The sequence below is a fragment of the Cherax quadricarinatus genome, chromosome 56, assembly GCF_038502225.1.
Source record: "Cherax quadricarinatus isolate ZL_2023a chromosome 56, ASM3850222v1, whole genome shotgun sequence".
NCBI classification, from domain to species: Eukaryota; Metazoa; Arthropoda; class Malacostraca; order Decapoda; family Parastacidae; genus Cherax; species Cherax quadricarinatus.
The window spans coordinates 17,046,916-17,066,660 of NC_091347.1; positions in this window are offsets into that span (position 1 = coordinate 17,046,916).

Consider the following 19,745-nt stretch of genomic DNA (forward strand, 5'->3'; position numbering starts at 1 on the left):
TCCCAGATTGCTGGTTTACTGGCATGAAGGGTAGGGTATGGCACGGGTTCCATGCTGCATCTGCGCTACTAGCGGTGTCGAGTCCTCTTGGGCGCGGAGGGGGATTTCCGGCCCTTTCATTCCTCCTGGGAACTATTCCTCCCCGCTCCCCCCTTTTTTTATTCTTTTTTTTATTTTTATTTTCTTTTCTTCTTTCTTTTTTTTTCTTAAAAACAAAAAGCAAAGGAGTAACCTAACCATGGCAGCCCTAGTCCATGAAACCACTACCCCCGGGCCCCTTCTTGATACCGCACCCCATTCTGACCCTGCCTTGTGTTTAGACCACTCTTCGGACACTCCTGATGCCCCTGTACCTCTTGCTGGTGCTGTTTCCTCACCCGCTTCAGGTACCGGGGCTTCGACTGACTCCTTCGATTTGTCTGAACTCCGCTCTCCTTTGACTATGCTTCCGGCTTCTCCCTCTACGGTACGGCAATTTTCGAATCGCCCACCCATTTCCTGCCGGACCAACTCCGGTCCTACTCCTAAACGCCAACGTCAATCTCCTGATGATGCTCCGTCGTTACCTTCCCATTCTACTCGGAAACGACCGACACGTCAAGCACTCCCTCTCCACGCTCAGTTTCGGACCACACAATGGACTAAATTCTTTACTTTAAGACCAACTTCTTCTTCTGCCTACCTTTCTGACCATAGTATTGCCAAAGCGCTCCTGCGTCATGTTGGCAGAGATATTTCATTTCACGCTCTCAAGAGCGGTACACGCATCGTCACTGTCCAGAATGCTACCCAAGCTCATGATCTTTCTCTCCTTTCGAATATCGATACTACTCCTATCACTATTGAAAAACATTTTCTCTCAATTCTTGTAGTGGTACTGTCATTCTGCCCCATACCATAGTCCAACAGAATTTCCAGTCATGTGGCAATGACATTTTTGAACAGCTGGAACTCCAGGATCTCCCAATCCTCAAAGTAGACACTTATGTCCTTCCTGCCCGGGGGCGGAGACGTTACCCTTGCAATGTGGCTCGTTTAACTTTTGACAGCCGAGAACTCCCGTCCTCTGTATATGTCGCGGGACATCGGTTACAAGTTCGAAAGGTGATACCTACACCGCAACAATGTAGAAATTGCTGGCGTTTTGGTCACCCAGCGAAATATTGCAGATCTATGGCCGAATGCCCAGTCTGTGGTGCCGACAACCATTCTAATACATCTTGCAGTCAACCTCCATCTTGCCTTAATTGTAATGAAGCTCACCCTTCGTACTCCCGCCGTTGCCAGGTCTACTTAAATGAACGTGAAATCCGTTGCCTCAAAGAGGCAGAAGGTCTCCCTTATGCTATGGCAGTTACTCATCTCCGCCTCCAAGGGAGACTACCCCGTGTTTCTTATTCTCGTGTTTCCAAACGTCCCCCCACTTCTGGGGTCCCATCTTCTGCAGCCTCCTCTGTTGTTACCCCTCCCATAGCCACTACGGCATCTAATCCTTTTGCTGTCCTTGGCTCTGACGTCCCGACTACAACTCAGTCTGTTCTCACATCTTCGCGTCCTTCCTCACAAGCCCCAGTATCGACAAGACCTCGTACGACACCTAATACCAATCGCCCCTCTACTCAGAAGTCCAAAAAATCCACATTGCTCAAATCTTCTTTGCCCCTTCCTTCCCTTCTTCCACCTCCACACGTTACCTTTCCAGTCTCTGTACCTAGTTCTTCCCCTCTCTCTGGCTCTATTACAAGTGTGGAGATTCACCCTCCTCCTCGTACTATGCCTTCCACCCCCGTCCCCTCCCAAGTTTCTCCCTCTTCTGTCACCTCCCAGGTTTCTACCTCTTCTGTCCCCCCCCACACTTCATCTCCAGTCCCTTACACTTTTCCCTCCCCCTCTACTTTGGTACAGTCCATTACTGTCCCAATCTTTACTCACCCTCCTCCTCCTATCTCCAATATGGTTTCCCATCCATCTTTGAATTCAGAAACACTTGAAGCCATTTCAGAATATATTGCAGAGACTAAACCTTCAATGGACACTGATTCACTTCCTGTTCCTTCTCTTCCCTCTCCTCCATCTTCACAACCCCATTCTTCGCAACGCTCCGTTCCTTCGCTACTTGAACATCTTCCAATGCCACCACACGTTGACTTTTCTAACCCCTCTAGTCCGTAGGTGCCTTTACCTACAGATTCCTGATATTTTCTTCATCGCCAATCATGGCCTATTTACAGTGGAATATCCGCGGCCTCAGGGGTAATCGGGGTGAGCTTCAGATGTTGCTTTCCAGGTTTTCCCCTGTTGGTGCTTGCTTACAAGAACCAAAATTACACTCGGCTGTTTTCCAACCTATCTCAGGCTATAATTTATTGTATTCTTCGGATCCTTTCTCAGATGGGACCTTTAATGAAAGTGCCCTTCTTCTACGCAATGATATTCCGTACTGTCAACTATTTGTCCATACCTCGCTGCATTACACTGCAGCCCGTATCCACTTGAATAAGTGGTTTACAATATGTTCTTTATATCTCTCTCCTTCTCGAGCATTTTCTATCCCAGACTTTGCCTTTCTTGTTTCATCCTTACCACCACCACTTCTGTTACTTGGTGATTTTAATGCCCACCTTTTCCTCTGGGGGGGGTCTCATTGTGACTCACGTGGCATTCAGTTGGAGGCTTTTCTTGCCTCTCACCCCCTCCATGTTTTAAATACGGGTACTCCCACCCATTTTGATCCTCGTACTCATACTCTCTCTTGCATCGATCTATCAGTCTGCTCTTCCTCCACTGCACTAGACTTCACCTGGTCTGTTCTACCAGACTTACATGACAGCGATCATTTTCCGATCATTCTTACTTCTCCTTCCTATTCACCACCTTCCCGTAGCCCTCGCTGGCAATTTGATCGGGCAAATTGGGATCTTTACTCACACCTCACTGCTTTTAGTGAGGTTCCTTCTTCATCCTCCATTGATGAGCTCCTACACATCTTCTCGACATCAGTTTATACCGCAGCTTCTCATTCTATACCCCAAACCTCAGGCAGGCATTCTCAGAAGTGCGTGCCTTGGTGGTCTCCTGCTTGTGCTCGTGCAGTACGTTTGAAACGTGCTGCATGGGGCAGGTACCAGTACAATAGAACCGCTGAGAGACTTGTTGATTTTAAGCAGAAGCGTGCGATCGCTCGCCGTGTCATCCGTGAAGCTAAACGCACTTGTTGGCGAGACTATGTTTCCACCATCACCTCTGCTTCTTCTATGAGTGCAGTCTGGAAAAAAGTGAGGAAATTGAGTGGTAAATACTCTCCTGACCCAGCTCCTGTTCTACGGGTCACTGGTGTTGATATAGCAAACCCTCTCGACGTTGCCATTGAACTTGGCACACATCTGGTCCGTATTTCCCGAGGGCTCCATCTATGCCCCTCGTTTCTTTCCTCAAAGTCTGCCAGAGAGTTAGTACCCTTGGACTTTTCTTCTCTCGGAGAAGAACAGTATAATGTGCCTTTTACACTTCAAGAACTGGAGGCAACGCTCTCAGCTTGCCGATCATCGGCAGCTGGGCCTGATGACATTCATATTCGTATGTTACAACATTTACATCGGTCAGCCCTTGTAGTCCTCTTACACCTCTTCAATCTTATTTGGGCACAAGGAGTTCTTCCCCAGCTGTGGAAATCTGCCATTGTTCTCCCTTTCCGCAAACCGGGTACTACAGGACATGATGCCTCCCACTATCGCCCCATCGCTCTTACAAGTGCAGTTTGCAAAGTGATGGAACGCCTCGTAAATCGACGTTTAATGTGGTATTTAGAGACTCACAACAGTCTCTCCGCTAGTCAATATGGCTTTCGTAAGGGTCGTTCTACCATAGACCCCTTACTACGCTTGGATACGTATGTTCGTAATGCCTTTGCGAATAATCACTCAGTTATTGCCATATTTTTTGACCTTGAGAAGGCATATGACACAACTTGGAGGTATAATATTTTGGCCCAGGCCCATTCCTTAGGCCTCCGAGGCAATCTACCATCCTTCCTTAAGAACTTTTTAACTGACAGACATTTCCGTGTTCGAGTCAATAATGTTCTTTCCCCGGACTTCGTCCAAGCTGAAGGTGTCCCTCAGGGATGTGTTCTAAGCACAACACTTTTTCTCCTTGCTATAAATGATTTGGCCTCTGTTCTTCCACCCAATATTTGGTCATCACTCTATGTTGATGACTTCGCTATTGCTTGTGCAGGCGCTGACTGTCACCTTATTGCAGTTTCTCTCCAGCATGCGGTCGACCGTGTTTCCACTTGGGCCACCACACATGGGTTTAAATTTTCAAGTACCAAAACTCACCAAATTACTTTCACTAGACGCTCTGTTATCTCCGATCATCCTTTGTATCTCTATGGCTCCCGTATCCCCGAACGTGATACAGTCAGGTTTCTAGGCCTTCTCTTTGACCGTCGGTTAACCTGGAAACCTCACATTACCTCTCTGAAGGCAACTTGTCACAGCCGGCTGAACCTTCTTAAAACCCTTGCTCATCTTTCCTGGGGAGCTGATCGTCGAACTCTGCTTCGCCTACATTCAGCCCTCGTTTTATCGAAACTCGATTATGGTGACCAGATTTATTCCGCGGCCTCTCCTGCTACTCTCTCTAGCCTTAACTCTATCCATCACCAAGGCTTACGTTTGTGCCTTGGTGCTTTTCGCTCTTCCCCTGTTGAGAGCCTCTATACAGAAGCAAATGTTCCATCCTTGTCTGATCGCCGTGATGCCCATTGCCTTCGTTACTATGTACGCTCTCACGATCTACACAATCCTTCCATTTATAGAATGGTCACCGATATTAGTAGACATTCTTTATTCGTTCGCCGCCCCTGTTTGCTCCGTCCCTTTTCTCTTCGCCTACATTCACTCTTGTCTTCCCTTCAGTTACCACCTTTATATGTTCATGTAGCATCTCACTTTTCCCTGCCCCCCTGGGAAGTTCCAGCTGTTCGGGTCTGTTCTTTCTCACTCCCTTGCTCGAAAGCTCAACTGCCTACGGTGGCTTCCCGCTCTCTTTTTCTTGATCACTTCCACTCCCATTCTCATGCCACCGCTGTGTACACAGATGGCTCTAAGTCTTCAGACGGCGTCGGATTCGCAGCAGTGTTTCCGGACAGCGTCGTACGAGGGCATTTACTATCTTCAGCTAGCATTTTTACTGCTGAACTGTATGCCATTCTTGCAGCACTTATTCGTATTGCATCTATGCCTGTGTCATCATTTGTAGTAGTCTCAGACTCCCTTAGTGCTCTACAGGCTATACGAAAATTTGATACATCTCATCCCCTAGTTCTCCGTATCCAACTTTGGCTACGCCGTATCTCTACCAAACATAAAGATATTGTTTTTTGTTGGGTCCCTGGTCATGTCGACGTACAGGGCAATGAACAGGCAGACACTGCTGCGCGGTCAGCAGTATATGACCTACCAATTTCCTATCGAGGTGTTCCATTTCTGGACTATTTTGCTGCAATAGCTACCCACCTTCGCACCCGTTGGCAACAACGTTGGTCAACTCTGCTCGGTAACAAACTTCATTCTATTAAACCGAGCATAGGTTACTGGCCGTCTTCTTGTCATCAGTGCCGAAGTTGGGAGACCACTCTCTCCCGCCTTCGCATTGGCCACACTCGTCTTACTCATGGGTATCTCATGGAGAGGCACCCTGTTCCTCTCTGTGAGCAGTGTCAAGTTCCAGTATCGATTAGCCACATTCTGTTAGACTGCCCTCTCTATCAACGAGCACGCAGAATTTACCTCCAACGTCGTCTTCGTTCTACTACTCTCTCTTTACCTTCCCTTCTTGCTGATGGACCCTCCTTTAATCCTGACTCTCTCATTGACTTCTTGACAACGACCGATTTACTCCACAAACTCTGATGATACTTTTCGCACTCCCCTCAGCCCTTTCTGGTTCAGTCTCTTGCTGCCCTTTACCCTTTCACCATCCACTGCCCCGCTGTTATCCGTAACCTGTTGCTCATCCATCTCCCTTTTGCCACCTGATGCCCTCACTTCCTTCCTGCCCTGCAGCGCTGTATAGTCCTTGTGGCTTAGCGCTTCTTTTTGATTATAATAATAATAATAATGGCCATACATGCTCTCCTCTTCCTCTTGGAGGTGAATCTCGCATTCCGTTAAAACACGGGATGAATAGAAAAAGAGTGGGATGAATCCCAATTCAGGCGAGGGGCAGGCAGTTTACAACGTTCACCATTATGAATAGTTATTATTATTATAATCAAAAAGAAGCGCTAAGCCACAAGGACTATACAGCGCCATTATGAATAGGAGAGGCGCATTACAGGGTGACCCAAAAGTCTGGATATATAGGTAAAATTACTAATAATGTCCCCCCCCCCATCTGCAGGTACCAGAGTTACTCCATTGTGTTTGTGCAGTTTCACCTGTGTTGTATTACTATATTTAGGGGAAGAGCTAAAGCTGTAGATATCATACAGCGCCTGGGGAATGGGAAGCAATTAGGTCCAATTCAAGTTAGGGGAGGCCAGATCTAGTACCTTGAGGGAAATGGGAGGCAAGTGACAATATATAGTGGCGTCTGAAATGCCAGCATTGATGACATTGTTGGGTGTGGGTAGCAGCTTTTGTTAGTATCAAGCAAAGGAGTTTACCTGTGAAATATATGATGGGGATGCTCACAGCCATCAAATGTGAAGCTGGCAACATGAGTATTTACGTTGTCTGTGCACAGAATGAATATTATTATTATAATCAAAAAGAAGCGCTAAGCCACAAGGGCTATACAGCGCTGCAGGGTAGGGAAGGAAGCAAGGGAATTGGATGGCAGAAGGGAGGGGGGATGATCAGCAGGTTACAGAAAACAGCGGGGCAGGGGATAGTACGGGGGTAGAAGGTAGCAAGAGATTGAAGTAGAAAGGGCTGAAGGTATCAGAATTTGTGAAGTCAGTCAGTCGTTGTCAAAAAGTCAATGAGAGAGTCCGGATGAAAGGTGGGTCCATCAGCGAGAAGGGAAGGTAAAGAGAGAGCAGCGGAGCGAAGACGACGACAGAGGTAAATTCTGCGTGCTCGTTGATAAAGTGGGCAGTCCAACACAGAATGAATAGAGTGTCTGTTTTGAGGATGGTTAGCTGTTGCGGTTGTAGTTCCCAAAAACTATCCTCTGTGGACTCTTAAAAGGCTTGCTGATGGACAAATGAATGAGGAAGGATGACTGCTCCACAGCATGTAGTGAGGAGTGTCTGAGAATAGTAACAGGCTTGTTGTCTAGTTTGTAACTTTGCTAGATTATCTGCTCGAGCAGCGCCATTAGCCTACATTATACGTACCCATCATGCTTGGTATGGAAAGTGACCCTTGGGTGAGCTGCTGTCAAGACTGCTTGGTTGTCTCCATAGTCACACAGCACATCTGAAGCTCCAGTGAACTGCAGCATAATTTTTTAAGCCAGATTTGTGGGTCATAAGCCTAATACAGGAGATAACAGAAGTACAGTACATGTCAGACCAACAGAAGACCAAAATGGTGTTCACTCTGATGTTTAGCCTTACCCAAATACACTGCTACACCAGACAGTGGAGAGCAATGCAAGACCAGCTGACATTATTATAATCACAGGGAAGCGCTAAACCTGTAGGATTATACAGCGCCTGTGGGGGGATGGAAGGTATTCAGGCTCAATTCAGGGAACCGGAGCACAGATCCAATTCCCTAGAGCAAGAGCCCCTCACCAGCATCAAGGAACCTCCCTTGAGGGGAGACCAGCTGACAGATTTAGTGGGGCCAGCACTGAACTTCCCATTTGACCTTTATCTTTTCACCAAAGCAGCACATTGCTCACCCGAGGGCTGTATCTCCACTAGCAGGCTTAACTTCCAGGCAAGCAAAAGGAGTTAATGGATGACTATAACACACAAGTGAATTTCATTGAATACATTTAAGTATGGTACTATAAAACAATAATTACCACTGAACCAACACTATTATATTCAGGGGAAGCACTAAACCCATAAGGGTCATACAGTACCAGAGGAATAGGATGCAATCAGATTTGATCCGAGATAAGGGGAGATGAAGTCCAATTCCTTGGATCAAGGGTGCCCCACCAGCATCAAAGAAACTAGCACTAAGCCCAGATTTGCTATACAGGTATCCCTTAAATGGGATACCTATAGTGGTTGTCCGAATTTTTACTTCTTCAAAAGTTTGTGAATATAATTCAATATGGCTCTTCTGAATGTCTTCATATTTACAGTGCTAATGCATCTGCACCCAAAGCTTCACATAAAGTGTGGATTATTACCTGTGATGGGAGCACTAAACCCATAAGAGAGTATATGGCATATAAGAAATGGGAAGTAATCAGATTTAAGCCATGGAAAGGAAGAGTACCTCCAGTTCTTTGAATCAAAAGCCCTTCAACTGGAATGAAGGCATCCCGTCTTGAAGGATCCTTGACGAAAAATGTGGCATTGTCGTTTCATGCAATAATTAGGAAATACCGTCTCTGCTCAGCTACAAGCTTTAACTGTTGGCGAATTTTATTCAGAGGATGACTCAGTACTGCTGGGCAGTTTAAGTCTCATTTTGTAAACTTTATTGAACTAATATCAATACGTACCACAATGGTTTCGTGAAACGCTGTATAATACCTTCAAACTCTCTGGAATCAATCAGTGAGGAAGATTCAGTGTTACTAGACTGTATAAGTCCCATTTTTGTAAGTTTTATCAAACAAATTTCAATATTGCATTAGTTTCTGTGCAACAACTTGAAAATGCCTTCATCTGATTGCCTTCCAACTCTCAGGAATTAATCATTCAGTCAGGTTTATTTGTGCACTTTTCTGCTACTTGACATGACTGTCCTATTTTCAAAAAATATTATGAATAAAGTATGTTATAGTCTAACCACTTACCCAACAATTCATTTACCTGGCAAAAGAAAGCAATTCATTAGTCTTCTAGTAATACTGAAGATATAAATGGATTACCTCAACCATATTCATCATTGACATAGTCATTGGAATTACTGTACTGTATTATATTTATGGTGAAGCATCAACCCCATGGGAGTGGCACATCACTCTATTTATGGGGAACTGATAAAGCCATAAAAGTCTAGTGTTTGGAGAATGAAAAGTAATCAGGCATTTCCCCATGAAAAAGAGGAAAAGGGGGTTGTAGACAACAAAGTTCTACTAAACCCTACACAACTTGTCATCTGTAGGGTACACTGGGCCCAAAAATTTTAGAGGCAAAAAGTCTGCAACAGAGAATCTTCAATTCAGCAGTTTTCACCTCCACGCCTGCTCAATAATGAGGACACGGACAAGACTCCAGATCTGTGCCAGTAATGTATGTCAATCAAATTAAGAAGATAAGTGTCTTTGTGGAAGATTAACCACCTGAAGTGGTCAAGTGATCACACTCAGGATTTGTCAAAGCAAGGGGTTCAAGCTTCAGAAGGACTGTTCCTCCATTGTTTAATGCAATTATATATTTTTTACATTTATAAAAAAAATATTTTGCTCTGGTTTATTTGCAGAATGCTAATCAGCTTACAGTAGTTGCCAGATTCTGATACCAGCAGTATTTCCATGCCTAAGATTCTGACACTAACAGCATTTCCATGTCTAAGGTGTGCAATATAATTTTTGGTACGTGCACTGTGCTACTATCAAAGTATATACAGCACAGCCTTGGAGGATGGGGAGCAGAAGGGCTGGTTGGAAACAAAGGTTGAAAAGGGTGATTATTATATTCATCAAAAGAACTAAACTCATGAAGGGACATTCACTGTTGAAAAGAAAGCTGAATACAGTATCCATGAAAAGCTAAACCAGTGTCATTTAGCTGTGATGAGGAAATGGAGGCAGTCAAAATCCAAGGTGAAATTTTGAAAAGTGAGAAAAGTGGGTAGAGAGCTGTGACCATTTAATAGGAGGTTGTTCATCCTTGGGCAGATGACAGACAAGTAAGAGAACACCTCTTTATATCTTGGATGGTATGTGTACCTCATCTACGACTACTGAAGTATGAGCTAAAGACTGTGGATGGCTGGTAAAAAGACAGAAGCTGTGTGGACAGTTAAAAAGTGAACTGGAATACCAAAAATGGAGATGTACCTTAGATCAAAGAGGTAGGAAATCAAAGTGAGTAAAGTACTTGATGATGGTTATTCACAGGTGTAATGATACCTGAGGATGGTGATGTATATAAAAGTTGATGAGGAACAATAAAATCACAGTTGGTGCACCAAGTTAATTTCTGTTAAAAAGTCAGAGAGAGCCTGTGTCAAAAGTGGAACTTTTAACAAATTCTGTGATTTAGTGTTGGGGCAAGGGTGACAAAGTAAGTAAATTCTGTGTTCCCACTGATAGACTGGACAGTCTAATAAGATATGGTGAACTGACAGTGCAACCCAACAGTCCTTGCAAAATGGTGCTAGATGGTTTTCCATGAGTAAGGCGCATGTGATTGATACATACATGGGAAAGTGCAGTTTCCCAGGTACAACAGTGGTGGGAAGACAGACAGAAACCTAAACGTGGTTTAACAAAAGCAATTTATTGTGGACCAACATTGTGGTCAACGGTTGTGGAGTTGAGAGATTACTGAAAAATAATCTGAGTAAGGAATTGGGAGGTCATGAACAGCTGACTGAATGGCTAAGTCTGCTTGTTCATTACCTCAAACACTTATATGTTCAGGGGCTTAGCAAAAACTAACATCTTTGCTTTCTTTCTTTCAACACACCGGCCGTATCCCACCGAGGTGGGGTGGCCCAAAAGGAAAAACGAAATCTTTGCATTAACGAGAAATGAAGCATGACCAAAGTTTAATGTGAAGGACAGCAGGATGAGAGGAGTCAATTTGTGGATAGCCTGTAATCCACTGTAAAAGTTTGACACAAATATAAACGAAGAGGTAGACATTGATGCAATACACATGATAGACATGAGAACTGCATACAACTTCTGTGAACAATTCCTGGGTCAGTGAGTGGAATTCTGACTCAGTTCAAGGAATTGGGCTACAAGTCTAATTTTTAAGATGAAACGTCTCTCACCAGCATCAAGGAATCTCCCTTGTGGGATGGGTCATACAGTATAGGAAGGACACAGCCTGAACATGTTAAGACACTTCTATTCAAGTAAAAGTTTTCACACTCTTGGATGAAAGCAGGGCACTGATGAGTAAGAGGGTATGCCTCTCATAACAATTAAGACATGAGCCAGCAGGATGGATCAATATCTTAAATCACTGCAGTCATGACACAAGTTACATACATTACTGTTCAGTACTTTGTTGAATGGCCAAAGCACCAGCAATTATATTAATAATGATTAAACAGTGGCCCATTAAATAGACTCTTTCAGGGGAACTCATAGCAGTTGCATATGAGTTTGGCAACAAAGTATCATGGTTCATTACACAAATGATGACTGTGTTTGACATACTAATATGTTTACTAGTGTATATAATGAAGTCAGGACTTATTGTTTCACTACCAGTTTCCCAAGCAGCAAGCAGGGTATGGAACTGGCAGGACCATGACGTATTCATTCCAAATTTTTTAGTTTCATGATACTAACAGTGGAATTCAGCGACAAAGCACACTACATATATTTAACCCAGGATAACCCAATAAAGCCCAACGATGTGACTTATTTCCATGTTTCGATGAGCATTACGCCCTGAAACAACTGTAATACCTTAAGATTTTCTTGTAAATATATGTTTTATAGTAGTCTTGAAGGCACACAGGCAGGTAGGAGGGAGCAGTGAGGTGTGGAGGATGGATGATTGAATGTATGTATGTGCATGTGTGTACATTTGTTATGTTAATGAAGTTTCAGGTTGATAACCCTGTAAATAAAAAAAATTAATATAAGTTTTTTTGGTATGGCAACACTCATGGAAGATAGGATATATAATTAAAAATAGTTTAATTGAATTTTCTATGATCATGAAAGAATGAAAATACACCATCCTGTTTAAAAAAAAAATGAAAATATTGAAAATACAATTTTGCCAAAATTTCAATAAAATTAAAATTAAATAAAATATTTTGAGCATGATTTTAGTGTGCAGTGTCTTCAAATGGCTAAAATTTGTCTTCTCCCCACCCATGTTTGCCTCAGAGTAGGCAATTACTGACATACAGATATTTAACCCCTTCAGTGTCAAGGCCCCTGATCCTTAACTCACTGTCAAAAAAAAAAAAAAAAAAAAAAAAAAATCTCACGAAATGACAGAGAATCTTTTCCCGATGGTAATGACACCAAAAGTACAAAATTTCATGGAAAACTTACGAAACTACACTCGTGAAGTTAGCATCCCCTGTGATATTTATGCATCGGCAATTTCGCCCACTTTGAGCCCTATTGTCGGCCAATTCCATTGCTCCAGTTGAATAAAATCATAGCTATTTTGCTAGAACTCCATTTGTTCTATTGACTGAGTACAAGAAACTGCCTATCTACCAATGTCAACTACCCAATAAAGTGGTCAGAAATTGGCAATTTGGCCAATTTCACAAGATGCCAATATCAGAATAGGGTCCAAAATAAACAAAGTAGACATTCCTGGCACTAAAATAACATTTTCTCTGTTCATTAGTCACATCTCCAGGCCCTTCTTATATTACTCTTGCTTTCCATTTTGAATTTTTATTCTCACAAAAAAAAAAAAATATAACATTTACTGTTATGCAGACTACTGTATTATTGTAATAATTGTATAAATAATGTCAACCCATTCGTGACTGCATATTAGACTAGCCAGTTGGACACGTATTGGACAGTGACATCAGTTGTTTACTCTTGAACATTTCTGCTACCTTGAGCTCAATTTCAAGGTGCTTTTCATCGTGAAACCAATCAAAATCATCTCCATTTCTGTAATATATCTTCAATTCTATCAAATGAAACAAAGAAAATGAGAATACAACCATAAATACCATAGGAAAATACACCACAAAGTCGCTGTTTTAAACCAAAAACACGTTCGGAGTTTTTTTATCTCATTATGCACTGCATGCTGCAGGATTTTTTTTATACTGTGCACATTGACCACGTAGACACATTCTTTCACATGTAGGCTTACCAGCTTTCTTTCACCAAATTTGAAGGCGCTAGAATTTTGGTGAAGTACTACGGGACCGAAAGTGGCTCTCAAGCCACAAAACTGGCAATATAATGCCAAAACAAATCCCCATAAAACAACTAACCGGAAGCACATTAAATTATAAGGCTTAATAAAAAATTCCTAGTAACTGAACTTTGAATATCATAGAAGCAAAATTTAAATGCCAAAATAATGGCTTGATTTATGCTCTACATTTTTTAAAACAATAAATCAAATTAAAAAAAAAAAAAAGCCTCCCAAACCTTAACTGCAGCAAGTATAGGTAAGTCTGCAAGTTCATGGGCCTGAATAACAAAATGGCCAATTACCAAGCAAAGGACGGTATTCTGTAGGCTAAAACTGACACAATCGCCATATAATACAAAGGATTATAACTCTACTGGGAAAATACTAGTCATCTGCAGTAGTTGACTCTGAATCACAATCAGGAAAAATGGCAGTGCACCCCACTCCATCAAAGGATTGGCTGACTAGTAAGATTTAAAGGCATAGAATCCCTTGATTATTCAGTGTTATAAACACTAAGACACTACTATTCTAACAAACATGCAGTAGTTATACAAAAAACAAGAACACTTTTTGTAACACATTGGCTATTCCCACTGAGGTAGGGTAATCATTCTATCAATGTCTTGCCAGAGGTGCATCAATACTACAGTTCAGATGCCCCTCCAAACTGCAAATATCCCCACCCCCTCCTTCAGACTGCAGGCAGTGTATTTCCCGTCTCCAAGACTCTAGAGCGGATAACTGGTTCTGTGAATCCTTTCACAAAGTTACCTTGCTCACACACTAACAGCTTGTCAAGTCCCAAAAATCATTTGCCTTGAGTCCTATTCGCACATGCCTGGTGGATGTTCAAGCCCCTTGCACACGCTTCCTTTAATCCTTTCTTCCAACCTTTCTTAGGGTGACCTCACAAAAAACAGGCAATAGGAATAGTCTGCTGTACAGATGCTGTACATACTTGGGAGCCCACAAAAGCTTTCCACTCAAAAAAAAAAAAAAGATACAAAATTCTAATTTTACATATCTTATTTCAGTGACCACAAATAAGTTTAATAGAGTGGTATTATAAATTATGAGTAACCCTTTCAGGGTCAACAGGCCCTCTCCTAAACTTGTTCTCATGGTTAGAAATTTTTCAGAAAAAAAAAAAAAAAAAAAAACTCATGAAATGACAGAGAATCTTTTCCTGGTCATAATGACACCAAAAGTATGAAATTTGATGGAAAACTTATGGAATTATGCTCTCGCGAAGTTAGTGGTCTCGACAATGTTTACGCATCGGCGATTTCGCCCACTTTGAACCCTATTTTCGGCTAATTCCTATGTACCAGTCGACAAAAATCATAACTATTTCACTAGAACTCCATTTTTTCTATTGAATGAGTACAAGAAACCACCCATTTACCGATTTCAACTATCCAATAAAGTGGTCAGAAATTGGCAATTTTGCCAATTTCACACAAGTTTTAAAAGATGCCAATTTCCAAATTGGGTCCAGAATAAACAAGACAGACATTCCTGGCACTAAAATAACATTTTCTTCTATTCATTAATCATGTTCCCTTGCCTTTCTTACATTTCTTTTGCATTCCACTTTGGAATTTTATTCTGACAAAAAAATAGAAGATTTACTGTTATGCAGACTACTGCATTAGTGTAGAAATGGTATAAATAATATCAGTGCACTTGTGACAGAATATTAGACTCACCAGTTGATGTGCATTAGCAGCATGGTATGGTTTGTTTACTTCTGAACTTTGGTAAAAATCGAACATTTCTACTTTGAGCTCAATTTCAAGGTACTCTTCATTGTGAAACCAATCAAAATCATCTCAATTTCTGTAATATGTCTTCCATTCTATAAAATGAGACCAGGAAAACTAGAATACAACCATAAATAGCATATGAAAATACACTGCAAAGTCACTGTTTTAAAGCAAAAACACAGTCAGAGTTTTTTTTTCTCATTATGCACTGTATGCTGCAGGATTTTTTTTATACTGTGCACAATGACCACATAGACCCATTCTTTCATATGTAGGCCTACCAGCTTTCTCTTGCTAGATTTGAAGGCGCTAGAATTTATGCGTACTAGTACGGCACCAACCCTGGCATGCAAGGCATACTAGTATGGCACCAACCCTGAATGGGTTAATGGTTAACGCCCTTGCCATTTGTGCCAAGACATACTGGATTATACTGGGGGGGGGGGGGGGGGAAATTGAGAAATTCCTCTCAAGCCAATCCCCCACAATTTGAAGTCAACCAATTTCTGAAGGTGGTTAGGAAGTAGGGCAAAGAGGAAAGGAAGGGAGGGAAAAGAGGAAGGGGAAAAAAAAAGTACATTGGAGGATGAGGATTTGGCTCCATTGGTGTACACAGAAGAATTAACAAGAAATGTTCATGTTCATGGAAGATTGAGTGTATGTCCAAAACAGCAAAGTGAGACTTCAAATAGGAGGGAGAGGGAATGGGTAAGGGAATATAATACTTGAACCAAGGGGACCTTCCAAGGTGGAAGAGGCAAAAACAACAGATGATAAGAAAGAGATGATTGTGGATGTTATGAATGAGAAGAAGCTGGATGTCCTGGCTTTAAGTGAAACAAAGCTGAAGGGGGTGGGAGAGTTTCAGTGGAGAGGAATAAATGGGATTAGGTCAGGGGTTTCAAATAGAGTTAGAGCTAAAGAAGGAGTAGCAATAATGTTGAAGGATAAGCTATGGCAGGAAAAGAGGGACTATAAATGTATTAATTCAAGGATTATGTGGAGTAAAATAAAGATTGGATGTGAAAAGTGGGTTATAATAAGCGTGTATGCACCTGGAGAAGAGAGAAGTGTAGAGGAGAGAGAGAGATTTTGGGAAATGTTGAGTGAATGCGTGGGGAGTTTTGAATCAAGTGTGAGAGTAATTGTGGTTGGGGATTTTAATGCTAAAGTGGGTAAAAATGTTATGGAGGGAGTAGTAGGTAAATTTGGGGTGCCAGGGGTAAATGTAAATGGGGAGCCTTTAATTGAGCTATGTGTAGAAAGAAATTTGGTAATAAGTAATACATATTTTATGAAAAAGAGGATAAATAAATATACAAGGTATGATGTAGCACGTAATGAAAGTAGTTTATTAGATTATGTATTGGTGGATAAAAGGTTGATGGGTAGGCTCCAGGATGTACATGTTTATAGAGGGGCAACTGATATATCGGATCATTATTTAGTTGTAGCTACAGTTAGAGTAAGAGGTAGATGGGAAAAGAGGAAGGTGGCAACAACAAGTAAGAGGGAGGTGAAAGTGTATAAACTAAGGGAGGAGGAAGTTCGGGTGAGATATAAGCGACTATTGGCAGAAAGGTGGGCTAGTGCAAAGATGAGTAGTGGGGGGGTTGAAGAGGGTTGGAATAGTTTTAAAAATGCAGTATTAGAATGTGGGGCAGAAGTTTGTGGTTATAGGAGGGTGGGGGCAGGAGGAAAGAGGAGTGATTGGTGGAATGATGAAGTAAAGGGTGTGATAAAAGAGAAAAAGGTAGCTTATGAGAGGTTTTTACAAAGCAGAAGTGTTATAAGAAGAGCAGAGTATATGGAGAGTAAAAGAAAGGTAAAGAGAGTGGTGAGAGAGTGCAAAAGGAGAGCAGATGATAGAGTGGGAGAGGCACTGTCAAGAAATTTTAATGAAAATAAGAAAAAATTTTGGAGTGAGTTAAACAAGTTAAGAAAGCCTAGGGAAAATATGGATTTGTCAGTTAAAAACAGAGTAGGGGAGTTAGTAGATGGGGAGATGGAGGTATTGGGTAGATGGCGAGAATATTTTGAGGAACTTTTAAATGTTAAGGAAGAAACAGAGGCAGTAATTTCATGCACTGGTCAGGGAGGTATACCATCTTTTAGGAGTGAAGAAGAGCAGAATGTAAGTGTGGGGGAGGTACGTGAGGCATTACGTAAAATGAAAGGGGGTAAAGCAGCTGGAACTGATGGGATCATGACAGAAATGTTAAAAGCAGGGGGGGATATAGTGTTGGAGTGGTTGGTACTTTTGTTTAATAAATGTATGAAAGAGGGGAAGGTACCTAGGGATTGGCAGAGAGCATGTATAGTCCCTTTATATAAAGGGAAAGGGGACAAAAGAGACTGTAAAAATTATAGAGGAATAAGCTTACTGAGTATACCAGGAAAAGTGTACGGTAGGGTTATAATTGAAAGAATTAGAGGTAAGACAGAATGTAGGATTGCGGATGAGCAAGGAGGTTTTAGAGTGGGTAGGGGATGTGTAGATCAGGTGTTTACATTGAAGCATATATGTGAACAGTATTTAGATAAAGATAGGGAAGTTTTTATTGCATTTATGGATTTAGAAAAGGCATATGATAGAGTGGATAGAGGAGCAATGTGGCAGATGTTGCAAGTATATGGAATAGGTGGTAAGTTATTAAATGCTGTAAAGAGTTTTTATGAGGATAGTGAGGCTCAGGTTAGGGTGTGTAGAAGAGAGGGAGACTACTTCCCGGTAAAAGTAGGTCTTAGACAGGGATGTGTAATGTCACCATGGTTGTTTAATATATTTATAGATGGGGTTGTAAAGGAAGTAATTGCTAGGGTGTTTGGGAGAGGGGTGGGATTAAATTATGGGGAATCAAATTCAAAATGGGAATTGACACAGTTACTTTTTGCTGATGATACTGTGCTTATGGGAGATTCTAAAGAAAAATTGCAAAGGTTAGTGGATGAGTTTGGGAATGTGTGTAAAGGTAGAAAGTTGAAAGTGAACATAGAAAAGAGTAAGGTGATGAGGGTGTCAAATGATTTAGATAAAGAAAAATTGGATATCAAATTGGGGAGGAGGAGTATGGAAGAAGTGAATGTTTTCAGATACTTGGGAGTTGACGTGTCGGCGGATGGATTTATGAAGGATGAGGTTAATCATAGAATTGATGAGGGAAAAAAGGTGAGTGGTGCGTTGAGGTATATGTGGAGTCAAAAAACGTTATCTATGGAGGCAAAGAAGGGAATGTATGAAAGTATAGTAGTACCAACACTCTTATATGGGTGTGAAGCTTGGGTGGTAAATGTAGCAGCGAGGAGACGGTTGGAGGCAGCGGAGATGTCCTGTTTAAGGGCAATGTGTGGTGTAAATATTATGCAGAAAATTCGGAGTGTGGAAATTAGGAGAAGGTGTGGAGTTAATAAAAGTATTAGTCAGAGGGCAGAAGAGGGGTTGTTGAGGTGGTTTGGTCATTTAGAGAGAATGGATCACAGTAGAATGACATGGAAAGCATATAAATCTATAGGGGAAGGAAGGCGGGGTAGGGGTCGTCCTCGAAAGGGTTGGAGAGAGGGGGTAAAGGAGGTTTTGTGGGTAAGGGGCTTGGACTTCCAGCAAGCGTGCGTGAGCGTGTTAGATAGGAGTGAATGGAGACGAATGGTACTTGGGACCTGACGATCTGTTGGAGTGTGAGCAGGGTAATATTTAGTGAAGGGATTCAGGGAAACCGGTTATTTTCATATAGTCGGACTTGAGTCCTGGAAATGGGAAGTACAATGCCTGCACTTTAAAGGAGGGGTTTGGGATATTGGCAGTTTGGAGGGATATGTTGTGTATCTTTATATGTTTATGCTTCTAGACTGTTGTATTCTGAGCACCTCTGCAAAAACAGTGATAATGTGCGAGTGTGGTGAAAGTGTTGAATGATGATGAAAGTATTTTCTTTTTGGGGATTTTCTTTCTTTTTTGGGTCACCCTGCCTCGGTGGGAGACGGCCGACTTGTTGAAAAAAAAAAAAAAAAAAAAATAAATAAAAATAAATAGGTGCAATAACTGACTGATGATTATAAATACTATGTGAGAATTTTATAGGCTGTAAAATCATGAAGGCCGTGGAAATGAAAATAACTTTTACAGTTCAGAAAGCTAAAACAGGAGACCCAAATAGAAACAAAGAACAGGGAATGACAGGGCACTACGTGAAGGCCACAGTTCTTGTTTTGGAGATAAAGGCTCATTTAAAAAAGGTGATTAGTAGTTGTCTGTATGTCAGCACAAGCAATGGTAGCACTGTCCACATAAATTCCATAAGACAGTACTGAGAGCCACTGATGGCTATTAAAAACAGGGCAGTACTGATCCTTGTGATAGTCTTCAGTGAAGCTAGGGGTAACGCTGTTATTCAATATAATGAAAAAGGGCCTCAATCAAAGAGGATGCTAAGAAAAAGCAGTAGTAAGGGGCCTTGTAAAAAAAAAAGAGAGAAATAGATATAGATAATTTGATTTGCTAGGTATATAAGCAATCATTAGATAAAAAATAGCCATAACAAGATAGCATTTAGAAAGGCAGTTTGAATGTATATCATTTATCAGCGAGTAATTATTACATGGGGGGGGGGGGGTAAATTCACATAGGTCACACAGTATAGTGAACCCCTGGTTTCCGGCCAGTGCAGAAATTGTACAATTCAGATTTTGAACACTTTTTTGGTGAAATATCCCCCCAGGTTTCGTACATCGGCTCGGAAATCAATGCTACCAGACACGTCCACCTGGGCCGCTCATACATTCCTGACTTACTCTTGGGTACA